We start from the raw sequence: 18,152 nt of genomic DNA, 5'->3' as shown, positions 1-18,152 counted from the left end.
AGCTTTACGAGCATCCAGTTATCTAACTTAGTACACCTCCCACTGTCTTGAAGTAAGAAAACTGCAATCTTAACAAAGCGACAAGACGAACCATTTCCGTTTCACACGCATTAGCTAAAAAGGGCGACACACATAGCCTACTGCCACCATTGTTGGAAAAGGCCATAAACCAGATGGCTCCCTCAACCGTTTCCCGCCTTAGTTACAATTCCTACTCAAGAACAACAAGTTAAATAACACCTTAAGTGATTATGAATACGTTTTTCCAGATTAAAATACACATGAATACAAACATAAATATTAGAATAATAATGACTTGAAACACATATTAATAATTTAAATTCGCGACATAACATATTCCCCACGCACCAGGGGAAAAAACATTTGAGCATCAAAAATTCTTTTTTCAAAACAAAACAAAACAGCATTTTAAAATAGTACCAAGTTAAGTGCCATACACATAATCAACTCAAAACTAGTTGTCACGGAGAGCAGTGATAAAAAAATTAAAAATTTACTCACAAAGCATTACGTTTAACAAATTAAATTCAAAATCTAAGTGCAACTCATATAACCAATTAAATAGCAACCGGAGTGAAGTGTCATAAAATCCATCTGCAAAACCAGTTAATATAAGTACACAAACCAAAAAGAAACACAAGTGAGTGACAATTACACCTTAACAATTCAGTCAAACAACAGTGACCAAAAAAATTTCTAAAGAATTACACACTGAACTGAGCCAGAAGTTGAAACAAACGGAGAACACATCTAGGAACGGAAAAGAGAAACTTGACCAAAAAAATTAAGCCGAAAGAATCTAGTGTGCACCTAGAAGCAAAGGGAAAGAAAAAAAAATTAGACAATCTTACTGGAAACAAGGAAATTAAAAGTTCGGACCAGCCGAAAAAATTCCTTAAACGCAAACACTATTGAGTCAAGAACTCGAAACCGAAACTAAAAGAAATTCACACAAATGCAAACAACTCCCAGACCAAACCACTTGTAAAATACTGAGGAAAAACCTTTAACTATTCTTTCAAGAAAACAAAACTAACTCTTCAAAGAAAAATCAAATTCATAAGCAATTCAAGATCAAACACAACAAAAACAAAAAAAAAAAAAAAAAAAAAAAAAAATTAAATTCTGAAATTAGTCAAAATAAATTAAAACTGAACTGAAGCAGGTAACACACACAGAGAATTTCTACGTAAACAAGAAAGTGTCCAACAAAAGGGTTTGCCATAATTTTTAAAGAAAACAGTGCTGCACCAAGGTTTTCAAACGCCTAGATCCTGGAGAATAATTAAAGAAGATGAAGAGTATGCATTGCACTGTAGGTAGCAATCGTAAGCATGACATCTTCACATCAAAACTACAAAACTGCAGGCACAAAACTGCAGAAGCCAACAAGAGGGAAGTGTTTACACAGAAAAATCTCTACTCAAAATCCATAATCCCACAAAACTCAATTCTATACTTCACCTTAAACCACTTCAAAACAAAACTCCTTGAAATACACTAAGCCTCAAGAGCAATCACAAATTTTTCAGTATCCACACAGTATAACCAGAAACCAGAAAAAAAAAAAAAAAAAAAAAAAAAAAAAAAAAAAAAAAAAAAAGGTTTTGAAAGAAAACCAAATTGAAAACAGAAACTCATTACAAAACTCAGTGGAGTTAATTACTCTTAAAATCTCAAAATCAAATCAAAATTCTTCTGAAATCTTCACAACACTAAACTTACCTAAGTAATTTCTAATTCCACAAAATCCAAGTTTAACTTCTCAAAACAAATTTCACTTCCACTAATATCAAAGTTTAAATTTCCAAAACACATTTCACATCCACTTCTGAAGTTACTACAACACTGCAACAATTTCAGCCAAAGAAAGAGAAAAAAAATTCAAAATCAAAGTAATAAAACTATTAAGGCTCAAAAATTGACAAAGACAAAAAAATTTAAATCACTGTTACAACAAATGTCACAGCACTCACTAGGAAACTCACTAGAATCTACATTAAAACAGTTGAAAAAAAAAGACAACAGTATAAGTAAAGAGCAAAAATAATATCTTTTAACTACATTTCAAAATTTCAAACAAAATTAGCTCTACCTTTCCAAATTTTTTTTTTTCTAAATTCACAACTCACAATTGCTGTAGAACACAAAACTGACTATTGTACTGTTTTCAGACATTTCTCAGACAGCAATAAATGTTCAATAAACTCACAACTAAGGTAGAAAATTAATTACTCAAACTCAGAAAGCTAAACAAGAAACTTTACTCCAGCTGAAAACTAACTTCCAAAAAAAATTTCAATCAATCCCTAAGTAAACTATCACTATTCCCTCGCAACTTTACATATCTAACCAAATTAACTTTAAGAAACAAACATTTCAGATCTTTCTAAAAATAAATTTAAAAATAAAAATTTTAACTGAATTCAATTAGGCACAAATTCCATAAAATATATTAACACACCTCAAGAAGTTAAAAAAAAAATTACTATTTCTTGAACACAAAAGTACTGCTTCTGACATTAATTCAATTAATTAAAACTAGAAATCTACAAAGCAATTATACAAAGTGCAATTAGCAAAATCAACACATTAACACAAATGCAATTCTCATCAAAAACTTTAAACTAAAGGATAAAGGGATCAAATATCTAGGTGAGCGCAAAAATTTAATCATTTATAATCAAAAAAGGAATATTCACACACATAAAAACAAAATAGAATCAAATATAAAATAATACTCAAATAATATGCACAAAAATTATTCTGGTGGTCCGCCAGTCGCGAGGTCACGGCACCAATGTGACATAGAAAATTTTTGTTTTTAATACTTTTAAGGTACTGCCTACGTTCGGAGCACTTTTTTTTAAAACATAGAATTCTGATGAAATATATATCTATTTAGTCAAAATATGATATCAAATCATGAAAATAGGTAAATTTTTATGAATATTTTCATAAATTTTTTAAATATATGCAATTTTATGCATATTTTTGGGACAATTTAACACTTGCTTTAAATGTCGTATATTTTTTTTCCACAGCATATATTTCTATTTTATTTATACTGTATACTACTACAACACTCATCTGTGTTATGAACTAAAATGTTTATGATATTTCTAAAATTTACTAAAATATGTGTAATTACATGAAAAAACACAGTTTTTTGTAAAATATTTCTTATCGTTTTATATAGAAATACTTATAAAACAATCAAATTAATAAATATAACTTAGATTGTAGCTTAAAACCTAGTAAATAATATAGAAAACACTATAGTGAAATTTAACAGAGATACCTTTAGAACATTTTGAGTAATTACATTTCTTGTATGTAAAAACACTAGAAAAATTAGTTTTCCAGAAAACGCATTTAAAGATTTCACATGAACAGAAAATCTGTTCTGTTGTATTTACACACTTAAAATTCTCCACATTTGTACATCACACCCTCCATATCTTTTATACTTAAGTAATTTTGATTTCCTATTTGATTTAAATTTTTTTTTGGCTGTTTTCGAAATGAGTGATGAAAAACATTTCGAGTTCTTTATTCTTTCGTTATCAATTCCAAAGTAATTTTTAATCATTTCTTGTCCAATTGATATGCCTAAATGTTCAAACACAGGAAGTAATCCAAGATACCCTGAATTAAAAATTAAAACTGCTATATATGCACCCAGCAACATAGTCTTTATACCTAATCGCAATGTTGCCAGACTCAGTTAAAAAAAACCGCAATGTTGCCAGTCCCAGTTCAAAACATTAAGCCAATAATTATTGCCAGAAACAAAAAAAAGCAGTACCCAGAATTAAAATGAAATTTTTTGGCACAATTTACACACAAACAGGTAAAAAAAAACACGGATAACAACATTGTTTACCTTTAAGTTGAGCATTTTAAATGGCACTTCTGGTCTTTCTGCTTTCACTTCCAGTGCAGTTAATTGGATATATTTTCTCTTCTAATTATCACAAACGTAAAAATGATCCATTTTCGGAATCCTACAAAACTGACCTTTCAAATTGGGCAATTAACAAAAAATCGAATTTTTTCGTCGAAATCGTATTTTTAACGTAGGCAGATACCTTAACTTTAAACTTTGATTGTTGGTGCCGGTTAAATTAACAAAAAAAATCAAATATCAAATAATTCACATTCAAAATCTAATTCATAATATTCATATATCATTTCGACATTCTTATAAACATTCGTATAGTAAATCTATCAATCAATCGTATAGTGGTATAGTACAATTTAACTTTAGGTTTGCGTTGTGAGTAACCTATGCCAAGGAAAAATCAATAATCCCAATTCAATTAATTACTCCATCTTTCTTAAAAGCCTCCCGGCTCAGACAAATGTAGGGACAATGACCGACCACAGTAAATTATACGCTACATAAATACACAAATGTAATTAAATCTTAAACACACATTTATTAAATTCTTGACTATTTTATATAATTAAATAATGGATAACTGATCAGAAATACATATTTTCTAAGCAAAATAACACATAATACTACACCCAATTTACAGCTTACATTAATTAAGATTAACATTATCAAATTCTACTGTATCATAAGTGTAACACGAGTATTTTCTTCGATTTCATCTTCTAACTTTATCACGGTAATTCATTTTAAGAACACTGATAATTTCTACATCGATTAATTAATTTAAGTAATTGCTCAAATTTCAACAAACATTAAAATGACGACTCTTGCTTGAGAATTAAGACAATTATTGAAGTAAAACAAATTAAAAAAAAACAAATCACTCACGGGGGGAAGTCCAAACCGCAACACTCACTTTACTCGGGAATACCTTTGTATACTGATTTAATAAGGTGATTTGACAGCTCCACAGATCGTCCAGCGTCCAAAGTTTACTCGAGCACCACATTATTCCTGCTGTCCTTTATTCACTAAATCATCGTTAATAGAGGCAGACAGTTCTTGCGAATTTTAAAGATGACTTGGTTGCAACACCACTGAAGCTGTCCTTACAATAAATAAATACCAGAGCATGGAATAATGAAAAAAATCGACGCAGCTGGCACAGGCAGAATAAACAGCAACCCACACCTTAGAAGGGTCCTACACGAGTCTCTTTCATTCTGGAAGCCCCGAAACTCACCATAAGCGTAGAACACCCTTGGAACAAAATCTAATTAGGAAGTCAAAGACGGTAAAAAACAGGAATACCGCAATCAGGATGTCAGGATCACCAAGAGAATCTGCCGTACAATTCTTGGGATAAGAGAAATCAAAATTCTTCTGCTGAGCTCTATGCCTTATGCCAACGCAAATTCTCGCCAGCTAAAAGCCGAGAGAAAAATCATATCCGCTGCCGGCTGTTCACGCGGCTCGCAAGAAGCAAGACCCGAAGGGTCAAGCCCCCACTTTTCTCCTCTTACATTTCTTGAAAATCAGAATCAGAATGATCTCTAGCCTGGTGCAAGCACCCAAGAAATCTCGGTTTCTCCGCCTCTGTGAGTTCATAGGCTTTCAAAAAAATCATAACATTAAATCTTACCAATGACGGAATTTTATGTTATCTAAATTGAGAAAATGACACACCCATGACGAATCAAAGACCAGAAAATCTGACAATGAAATCCCAAAAACATCTGTACACATAAGGTGACAAAAAAAAGACCCCCCAACTAATAAGCGAAAGTAAGCTTTACGAGCATCCAGTTATCTAACTTAGTACACCTCCCACTGTCTTGAAGTAAGAAAACTGCAATCTTAACAAAGCGACAAGACGAACCATTTCCGTTTCACACGCATTAGCTAAAAAGGGCGACACACATAGCCTACTGCCACCATTGTTGGAAAAGGCCATAAACCAGATGGCTCCCTCAACCGTTTCCCGCCTTAGTTACAATTCCTACTCAAGAACAACAAGTTAAATAACACCTTAAGTGATTATGAATACGTTTTTCCAGATTAAAATACACATGAATACAAACAAAAATATTAGAATAATAATGACTTGAAACACATATTAATAATTTAAATTCGCGACATAACATATTCCCCACGCACCAGGGGAAAAAACATTTGAGCATCAAAAATTCTTTTTTCAAAACAAAACAAAACAGCATTTTAAAATAGTACCAAGTTAAGTGCCATACACATAATCAACTCAAAACTAGTTGTCACGGAGAGCAGTGATAAAAAAATTAAAAATTTACTCACAAAGCATTACGTTTAACAAATTAAATTCAAAATCTAAGTGCAACTCATATAACCAATTAAATAGCAACCGGAGTGAAGTGTCATAAAATCCATCTGCAAAACCAGTTAATATAAGTACACAAACCAAAAAGAAACACAAGTGAGTGACAATTACACCTTAACAATTCAGTCAAACAACAGTGACCAAAAAAATTTCTAAAGAATTACACACTGAACTGAGCCAGAAGTTGAAACAAACGGAGAACACACCTAGGAACGGAAAAGAGAAACTTGACCAAAAAAATTAAGCCGAAAGAATCTAGTGTGCACCTAGAAGCAAAGGGAAAGAAAAAAAAATTAGACAATCTTACTGGAAACAAGGAAATTAAAAGTTCGGACCAGCCGAAAAAATTCCTTAAACGCAAACACTATTGAGTCAAGAACTCGAAACCGAAACTAAAAGAAATTCACACAAATGCAAACAACTCCCAGACCAAACCACTTGTAAAATACTGAGGAAAAACCTTTAACTATTCTTTCAAGAAAACAAAACTAACTCTTCAAAGAAAAATCAAATTCATAAGCAATTCAAGATCAAACACAACAAAAACAAAAAAAAAAAAAAAAAAAAAATTAAATTCTGAAATTAGTCAAAATAAATTAAAACTGAACTGAAGCAGGTAACACACACAGAGAATTTCTACGTAAACAAGAAAGTGTCCAACAAAAGGGTTTGCCATAATTTTTAAAGAAAACAGTGCTGCACCAAGGTTTTCAAACGCCTAGATCCTGGAGAATAATTAAAGAAGATGAAGAGTATGCATTGCACTGTAGGTAGCAATCGTAAGCATGACATCTTCACATCAAAACTACAAAACTGCAGGCACAAAACTGCAGAAGCCAACAAGAGGGAAGTGTTTACACAGAAAAATCTCTACTCAAAATCCATAATCCCACAAAACTCAATTCTATACTTCACCTTAAACCACTTCAAAACAAAACTCCTTGAAATACACTAAGCCTCAAGAGCAATCACAAATTTTTCAGTATCCACACAGTATAACCAGAAACCAGAAAAAAAAAAAAAAAAAAAAAAAAAAAAAAAAAAAGGTTTTGAAAGAAAACCAAATTGAAAACAGAAACTCATTACAAAACTCAGTGGAGTTAATTACTCTTAAAATCTCAAAATCAAATCAAAATTCTTCTGAAATCTTCACAACACTAAACTTACCTAAGTAATTTCTAATTCCACAAAATCCAAGTTTAACTTCTCAAAACAAATTTCACTTCCACTAATATCAAAGTTTAAATTTCCAAAACACATTTCACATCCACTTCTGAAGTTACTACAACACTGCAACAATTTCAGCCAAAGAAAGAGAAAAAAAATTCAAAATCAAAGTAATAAAACTATTAAGGCTCAAAAATTGACAAAGACAAAAAAATTTAAATCACTGTTACAACAAATGTCACAGCACTCACTAGGAAACTCACTAGAATCTACATTAAAACAGTTGAAAAAAAAAGACAACAGTATAAGTAAAGAGCAAAAATAATATCTTTTAACTACATTTCAAAATTTCAAACAAAATTAGCTCTACCTTTCCAAATTTTTTTTTTCTAAATTCACAACTCACAATTGCTGTAGAACACAAAACTGACTATTGTACTGTTTTCAGACATTTCTCAGACAGCAATAAATGTTCAATAAACTCACAACTAAGGTAGAAAATTAATTACTCAAACTCAGAAAGCTAAACAAGAAACTTTACTCCAGCTGAAAACTAACTTCCAAAAAAAATTTCAATCAATCCCTAAGTAAACTATCACTATTCCCTCGCAACTTTACATATCTAACCAAATTAACTTTAAGAAACAAACATTTCAGATCTTTCTAAAAATAAATTTAAAAATAAAAATTTTAACTGAATTCAATTAGGCACAAATTCCATAAAATATATTAACACACCTCAAGAAGTTAAAAAAAAAATTACTATTTCTTGAACACAAAAGTACTGCTTCTGACATTAATTCAATTAATTAAAACTAGAAATCTACAAAGCAATTATACAAAGTGCAATTAGCAAAATCAACACATTAACACAAATGCAATTCTCATCAAAAACTTTAAACTAAAGGATAAAGGGATCAAATATCTAGGTGAGCGCAAAAATTTAATCATTTATAATCAAAAAAGGAATATTCACACACATAAAAACAAAATAGAATCAAATATAAAATAATACTCAAATAATATGCACAAAAATTATTCTGGTGGTCCGCCAGTCGCGAGGTCACGGCACCAATGTGACATAGAAAATTTTTGTTTTTAATACTTTTAAGGTACTGCCTACGTTCGGAGCACTTTTTTTTAAAACATAGAATTCTGATGAAATATATATCTATTTAGTCAAAATATGATATCAAATCATGAAAATAGGTAAATTTTTATGAATATTTTCATAAATTTTTTAAATATATGCAATTTTATGCATATTTTTGGGACAATTTAACACTTGCTTTAAATGTCGTATATTTTTTTTCCACAGCATATATTTCTATTTTATTTATACTGTATACTACTACAACACTCATCTGTGTTATGAACTAAAATGTTTATGATATTTCTAAAATTTACTAAAATATGTGTAATTACATGAAAAAACACAGTTTTTTGTAAAATATTTCTTATCGTTTTATATAGAAATACTTATAAAACAATCAAATTAATAAATATAACTTAGATTGTAGCTTAAAACCTAGTAAATAATATAGAAAACACTATAGTGAAATTTAACAGAGATACCTTTAGAACATTTTGAGTAATTACATTTCTTGTATGTAAAAACACTAGAAAAATTAGTTTTCCAGAAAACGCATTTAAAGATTTCACATGAACAGAAAATCTGTTCTGTTGTATTTACACACTTAAAATTCTCCACATTTGTACATCACACCCTCCATATCTTTTATACTTAAGTAATTTTGATTTCCTATTTGATTTAAATTTTTTTTTGGCTGTTTTCGAAATGAGTGATGAAAAACATTTCGAGTTCTTTATTCTTTCGTTATCAATTCCAAAGTAATTTTTAATCATTTCTTGTCCAATTGATATGCCTAAATGTTCAAACACAGGAAGTAATCCAAGATACCCTGAATTAAAAATTAAAACTGCTATATATGCACCCAGCAACATAGTCTTTATACCTAATCGCAATGTTGCCAGACTCAGTTAAAAAAAACCGCAATGTTGCCAGTCCCAGTTCAAAACATTAAGCCAATAATTATTGCCAGAAACAAAAAAAAGCAGTACCCAGAATTAAAATGAAATTTTTTGGCACAATTTACACACAAACAGGTAAAAAAAAACACGGATAACAACATTGTTTACCTTTAAGTTGAGCATTTTAAATGGCACTTCTGGTCTTTCTGCTTTCACTTCCAGTGCAGTTAATTGGATATATTTTCTCTTCTAATTATCACAAACGTAAAAATGATCCATTTTCGGAATCCTACAAAACTGACCTTTCAAATTGGGCAATTAACAAAAAATCGAATTTTTTCGTCGAAATCGTATTTTTAACGTAGGCAGATACCTTAACTTTAAACTTTGATTGTTGGTGCCGGTTAAATTAACAAAAAAAATCAAATATCAAATAATTCACATTCAAAATCTAATTCATAATATTCATATATCATTTCGACATTCTTATAAACATTCGTATAGTAAATCTATCAATCAATCGTATAGTGGTATAGTACAATTTAACTTTAGGTTTGCGTTGTGAGTAACCTATGCGAAGGAAAAATCAATAATCCCAATTCAATTAATTACTCCATCTTTCTTAAAAGCCTCCCGGCTCAGACAAATGTAGGGACAATGACCGACCACAGTAAATTATACGCTACATAAATACACAAATGTATTTAAATCTTATACACACATTTATTAAATTCTTGACTATTTTATATAATTAAATAATGGATAACTGATCAGAAATACATATTTTCTAAGCAAAATAACACATAATACTACACCCAATTTACAGCTTACATTAATTAAGATTAACATTATCAAATTCTACTGTATCATAAGTGTAACACGAGTATTTTCTTCGATTTCATCTTCTAACTTTATCACGGTAATTCATTTTAAGAACACTGATAATTTCTACATCGATTAATTAATTTAAGTAATTGCTCAAATTTCAACAAACATTAAAATGACGACTCTTGCTTGAGAATTAAGACAATTATTGAAGTAAAACAAATTATAAAAAAAACAAATCACTCACGGGGGGAAGTCCAAACCGCAACACTCACTTTACTCGGGAATACCTTTGTATACTGATTTAATAAGGTGATTTGACAGCTCCACAGATCGTCCAGCGTCCAAAGTTTACTCGAGCACCACATTATTCCTGCTGTCCTTTATTCACTAAATCATCGTTAATAGAGGCAGACAGTTCTTGCGAATTTTAAAGATGACTTGGTTGCAACACCACTGAAGCTGTCCTTACAATAAATAAATACCAGAGCATGGAATAATGAAAAAAATCGACGCAGCTGGCACAGGCAGAATAAACAGCAACCCACACCTTAGAAGGGTCCTACACGAGTCTCTTTCATTCTGGAAGCCCCGAAACTCACCATAAGCGTAGAACACCCTTGGAACAAAATCTAATTAGGAAGTCAAAGACGGTAAAAAACAGGAATACCGCAATCAGGATGTCAGGATCACCAAGAGAATCTGCCGTACAATTCTTGGGATAAGAGAAATCAAAATTCTTCTGCTGAGCTCTATGCCTTATGCCAACGCAAATTCTCGCCAGCTAAAAGCCGAGAGAAAAATCATATCCGCTGCCGGCTGTTCACGCGGCTCGCAAGAAGCAAGACCCGAAGGGTCAAGCCCCCACTTTTCTCCTCTTACATTTCTTGAAAATCAGAATCAGAATGATCTCTAGCCTGGTGCAAGCACCCAAGAAATCTCGGTTTCTCCGCCTCTGTGAGTTCATAGGCTTTCAAAAAAATCATAACATTAAATCTTACCAATGACGGAATTTTATGTTATCTAAATTGAGAAAATGACACACCCATGACGAATCAAAGACCAGAAAATCTGACAATGAAATCCCAAAAACATCTGTACACATAAGGTGACAAAAAAAAGACCCCCCAACTAATAAGCGAAAGTAAGCTTTACGAGCATCCAGTTATCTAACTTAGTACACCTCCCACTGTCTTGAAGTAAGAAAACTGCAATCTTAACAAAGCGACAAGACGAACCATTTCCGTTTCACACGCATTAGCTAAAAAGGGCGACACACATAGCCTACTGCCACCATTGTTGGAAAAGGCCATAAACCAGATGGCTCCCTCAACCGTTTCCCGCCTTAGTTACAATTCCTACTCAAGAACAACAAGTTAAATAACACCTTAAGTGATTATGAATACGTTTTTCCAGATTAAAATACACATGAATACAAACAAAAATATTAGAATAATAATGACTTGAAACACATATTAATAATTTAAATTCGCGACATAACATATTCCCCACGCACCAGGGGAAAAAACATTTGAGCATCAAAAATTCTTTTTTCAAAACAAAACAAAACAGCATTTTAAAATAGTACCAAGTTAAGTGCCATACACATAATCAACTCAAAACTAGTTGTCACGGAGAGCAGTGATAAAAAAATTAAAAATTTACTCACAAAGCATTACGTTTAACAAATTAAATTCAAAATCTAAGTGCAACTCATATAACCAATTAAATAGCAACCGGAGTGAAGTGTCATAAAATCCATCTGCAAAACCAGTTAATATAAGTACACAAACCAAAAAGAAACACAAGTGAGTGACAATTACACCTTAACAATTCAGTCAAACAACAGTGACCAAAAAAATTTCTAAAGAATTACACACTGAACTGAGCCAGAAGTTGAAACAAACGGAGAACACACCTAGGAACGGAAAAGAGAAACTTGACCAAAAAAATTAAGCCGAAAGAATCTAGTGTGCACCTAGAAGCAAAGGGAAAGAAAAAAAAATTAGACAATCTTACTGGAAACAAGGAAATTAAAAGTTCGGACCAGCCGAAAAAATTCCTTAAACGCAAACACTATTGAGTCAAGAACTCGAAACCGAAACTAAAAGAAATTCACACAAATGCAAACAACTCCCAGACCAAACCACTTGTAAAATACTGAGGAAAAACCTTTAACTATTCTTTCAAGAAAACAAAACTAACTCTTCAAAGAAAAATCAAATTCATAAGCAATTCAAGATCAAACACAACAAAAACAAAAAACAAAAAAAAAAAAATTAAATTCTGAAATTAGTCAAAATAAATTAAAACTGAACTGAAGCAGGTAACACACACAGAGAATTTCTACGTAAACAAGAAAGTGTCCAACAAAAGGGTTTGCCATAATTTTTAAAGAAAACAGTGCTGCACCAAGGTTTTCAAACGCCTAGATCCTGGAGAATAATTAAAGAAGATGAAGAGTATGCATTGCACTGTAGGTAGCAATCGTAAGCATGACATCTTCACATCAAAACTACAAAACTGCAGGCACAAAACTGCAGAAGCCAACAAGAGGGAAGTGTTTACACAGAAAAATCTCTACTCAAAATCCATAATCCCACAAAACTCAATTCTATACTTCACCTTAAACCAGTTAAACAAAACTCCTTGAAATACACTAGCCTCAAGAGCAATCACAAGTTTTTCAGTAACCACACAGTATAACCAGAAACCAGAAAAGAAAAAGTTTTTGAAAGACAACCAAATTGAAAACAGAAACTCATTACAAAACTTAGTGGAGTTAATTACTCTTAAAATCTCAAAATCAAATCAAAATTCTTCTGAAATCTTCACAACACTAAACTTACCTAAGTAATTTCTAATTCCACAAAATCCAAGTTTAACTTCTCAAAACAAATTTCACTTCCACTAATATCAAAGTTTAAATTTCCAAAACACATTTCACATCCACTTCTGAAGTTACTACAACACTGCAACAATTTCAGCCAAAGAAAGAGAAAAAAAATTCAAAATCAAAGTAATAAAACTATTAAGGCTCAAAAATTGACAAAGACAAAAAAATTTAAATCACTGTTACAACAAATGTCACAGCACTCACTAGGAAACTCACTAGAATCTACATTAAAACAGTTGAAAAAAAAAGACAACAGTATAAGTAAAGAGCAAAAATAATATCTTTTAACTACATTTCAAAATTTCAAACAAAATTAGCTCTACCTTTCCAAATTTTTTTTTTCTAAATTCACAACTCACAATTGCTGTAGAACACAAAACTGACTATTGTACTGTTTTCAGACATTTCTCAGACAGCAATAAATGTTCAATAAACTCACAACTAAGGTAGAAAATTAATTACTCAAACTCAGAAAGCTAAACAAGAAACTTTACTCCAGCTGAAAACTAACTTCCAAAAAAAATTTCAATCAATCCCTAAGTAAACTATCACTATTCCCTCGCAACTTTACATATCTAACCAAATTAACTTTAAGAAACAAACATTTCAGATCTTTCTAAAAATAAATTTAAAAATAAAAATTTTAACTGAATTCAATTAGGCACAAATTCCATAAAATATATTAACACACCTCAAGAAGTTAAAAAAAAAATTACTATTTCTTGAACACAAAAGTACTGCTTCTGACATTAATTCAATTAATTAAAACTAGAAATCTACAAAGCAATTATACAAAGTGCAATTAGCAAAATCAACACATTAACACAAATGCAATTCTCATCAAAAACTTTAAACTAAAGGATAAAGGGATCAAATATCTAGGTGAGCGCAAAAATTTAATCATTTATAATCAAAAAAGGAATATTCACACACATAAAAACAAAATAGAATCAAATATAAAATAATACTCAAATAATATGCACAAAAATTATTCTGGTGGTCCGCCAGTCGCGAGGTCACGGCACCAATGTGACATAGAAAATTTTTGTTTTTAATACTTTTAAGGTACTGCCTACGTTCGGAGCACTTTTTTTTAAAACATAGAATTCTGATGAAATATATATCTATTTAGTCAAAATATGATATCAAATCATGAAAATAGGTAAATTTTTATGAATATTTTCATAAATTTTTTAAATATATGCAATTTTATGCATATTTTTGGGACAATTTAACACTTGCTTTAAATGTCGTATATTTTTTTTCCACAGCATATATTTCTATTTTATTTATACTGTATACTACTACAACACTCATCTGTGTTATGAACTAAAATGTTTATGATATTTCTAAAATTTACTAAAATATGTGTAATTACATGAAAAAACACAGTTTTTTGTAAAATATTTCTTATCGTTTTATATAGAAATACTTATAAAACAATCAAATTAATAAATATAACTTAGATTGTAGCTTAAAACCTAGTAAATAATATAGAAAACACTATAGTGAAATTTAACAGAGATACCTTTAGAACATTTTGAGTAATTACATTTCTTGTATGTAAAAACACTAGAAAAATTAGTTTTCCAGAAAACGCATTTAAAGATTTCACATGAACAGAAAATCTGTTCTGTTGTATTTACACACTTAAAATTCTCCACATTTGTACATCACACCCTCCATATCTTTTATACTTAAGTAATTTTGATTTCCTATTTGATTTAAATTTTTTTTTGGCTGTTTTCGAAATGAGTGATGAAAAACATTTCGAGTTCTTTATTCTTTCGTTATCAATTCCAAAGTAATTTTTAATCATTTCTTGTCCAATTGATATGCCTAAATGTTCAAACACAGGAAGTAATCCAAGATACCCTGAATTAAAAATTAAAACTGCTATATATGCACCCAGCAACATAGTCTTTATACCTAATCGCAATGTTGCCAGACTCAGTTAAAAAAAACCGCAATGTTGCCAGTCCCAGTTCAAAACATTAAGCCAATAATTATTGCCAGAAACAAAAAAAAGCAGTACCCAGAATTAAAATGAAATTTTTTGGCACAATTTACACACAAACAGGTAAAAAAAAACAGGGATAACAACATTGTTTACCTTTAAGTTGAGCATTTTAAATGGCACTTCTGGTCTTTCTGCTTTCACTTCCAGTGCAGTTAATTGGATATATTTTCTCTTCTAATTATCACAAACGTAAAAATGATCCATTTTCGGAATCCTACAAAACTGACCTTTCAAATTGGGCAATTAACAAAAAATCGAATTTTTTCGTCGAAATCGTATTTTTAACGTAGGCAGATACCTTAACTTTAAACTTTGATTGTTGGTGCCGGTTAAATTAACAAAAAAAATCAAATATCAAATAATTCACATTCAAAATCTAATTCATAATATTCATATATCATTTCGACATTCTTATAAACATTCGTATAGTAAATCTATCAATCAATCGTATAGTGGTATAGTACAATTTAACTTTAGGTTTGCGTTGTGAGTAACCTATGCGAAGGAAAAATCAATAATCCCAATTCAATTAATTACTCCATCTTTCTTAAAAGCCTCCCGGCTCAGACAAATGTAGGGACAATGACCGACCACAGTAAATTATACGCTACATAAATACACAAATGTAATTAAATCTTAAACACACATTTATTAAATTCTTGACTATTTTATATAATTAAATAATGGATAACTGATCAGAAATACATATTTTCTAAGCAAAATAACACATAATACTACACCCAATTTACAGCTTACATTAATTAAGATTAACATTATCAAATTCTACTGTATCATAAGTGTAACACGAGTATTTTCTTCGATTTCATCTTCTAACTTTATCACGGTAATTCATTTTAAGAACACTGATAATTTCTACATCGATTAATTAATTTAAGTAATTGCTCAAATTTCAACAAACATTAAAATGACGACTCTTGCTTGAGAATTAAGACAATTATTGAAGTAAAACAAATTAAAAAAAAACAAATCACTCACGGGGGGAAGTCCAAACCGCAACACTCACTTTACTCGGGAATACCTTTGTATACTGATTTAATAAGGTGATTTGACAGCTCCACAGATCGTCCAGCGTCCAAAGTTTACTCGAGCACCACATTATTCCTGCTGTCCTTTATTCACTAAATCATCGTTAATAGAGGCAGACAGTTCTTGCGAATTTTAAAGATGACTTGGTTGCAACACCACTGAAGCTGTCCTTACAATAAATAAATACCAGAGCATGGAATAATGAAAAAAATCGACGCAGCTGGCACAGGCAGAATAAACAGCAACCCACACCTTAGAAGGGTCCTACACGAGTCTCTTTCATTCTGGAAGCCCCGAAACTCACCATAAGCGTAGAACACCCTTGGAACAAAATCTAATTAGGAAGTCAAAGACGGTAAAAAACAGGAATACCGCAATCAGGATGTCAGGATCACCAAGAGAATCTGCCGTACAATTCTTGGGATAAGAGAAATCAAAATTCTTCTGCTGAGCTCTATGCCTTATGCCAACGCAAATTCTCGCCAGCTAAAAGCCGAGAGAAAAATCATATCCGCTGCCGGCTGTTCACGCGGCTCGCAAGAAGCAAGACCCGAAGGGTCAAGCCCCCACTTTTCTCCTCTTACATTTCTTGAAAATCAGAATCAGAATGATCTCTAGCCTGGTGCAAGCACCCAAGAAATCTCGGTTTCTCCGCCTCTGTGAGTTCATAGGCTTTCAAAAAAATCATAACATTAAATCTTACCAATGACGGAATTTTATGTTATCTAAATTGAGAAAATGACACACCCATGACGAATCAAAGACCAGAAAATCTGACAATGAAATCCCAAAAACATCTGTACACATAAGGTGACAAAAAAAAGACCCCCCAACTAATAAGCGAAAGTAAGCTTTACGAGCATCCAGTTATCTAACTTAGTACACCTCCCACTGTCTTGAAGTAAGAAAACTGCAATCTTAACAAAGCGACAAGACGAACCATTTCCGTTTCACACGCATTAGCTAAAAAGGGCGACACACATAGCCTACTGCCACCATTGTTGGAAAAGGCCATAAACCAGATGGCTCCCTCAACCGTTTCCCGCCTTAGTTACAATTCCTACTCAAGAACAACAAGTTAAATAACACCTTAAGTGATTATGAATACGTTTTTCCAGATTAAAATACACATGAATACAAACAAAAATATTAGAATAATAATGACTTGAAACACATATTAATAATTTAAATTCGCGACATAACATATTCCCCACGCACCAGGGGAAAAAACATTTGAGCATCAAAAATTCTTTTTTCAAAACAAAACAAAACAGCATTTTAAAATAGTACCAAGTTAAGTGCCATACACATAATCAACTCAAAACTAGTTGTCACGGAGAGCAGTGATAAAAAAATTAAAAATTTACTCACAAAGCATTACGTTTAACAAATTAAATTCAAAATCTAAGTGCAACTCATATAACCAATTAAATAGCAACCGGAGTGAAGTGTCATAAAATCCATCTGCAAAACCAGTTAATATAAGTACACAAACCAAAAAGAAACACAAGTGAGTGACAATTACACCTTAACAATTCAGTCAAACAACAGTGACCAAAAAAATTTCTAAAGAATTACACACTGAACTGAGCCAGAAGTTGAAACAAACGGAGAACACACCTAGGAACGGAAAAGAGAAACTTGACCAAAAAAATTAAGCCGAAAGAATCTAGTGTGCACCTAGAAGCAAAGGGAAAGAAAAAAAAATTAGACAATCTTACTGGAAACAAGGAAATTAAAAGTTCGGACCAGCCGAAAAAATTCCTTAAACGCAAACACTATTGAGTCAAGAACTCGAAACCGAAACTAAAAGAAATTCACACAAATGCAAACAACTCCCAGACCAAACCACTTGTAAAATACTGAGGAAAAACCTTTAACTATTCTTTCAAGAAAACAAAACTAACTCTTCAAAGAAAAATCAAATTCA

Source organism: Stegodyphus dumicola, chromosome 5, assembly GCF_044657685.1.
Source record: "Stegodyphus dumicola isolate Sdum_Otavi_A_Nest chromosome 5, ASM4465768v1".
Taxonomy (NCBI): domain Eukaryota; kingdom Metazoa; phylum Arthropoda; class Arachnida; order Araneae; family Eresidae; genus Stegodyphus; species Stegodyphus dumicola.
This window is presented reverse-complemented; position numbering follows the sequence as displayed.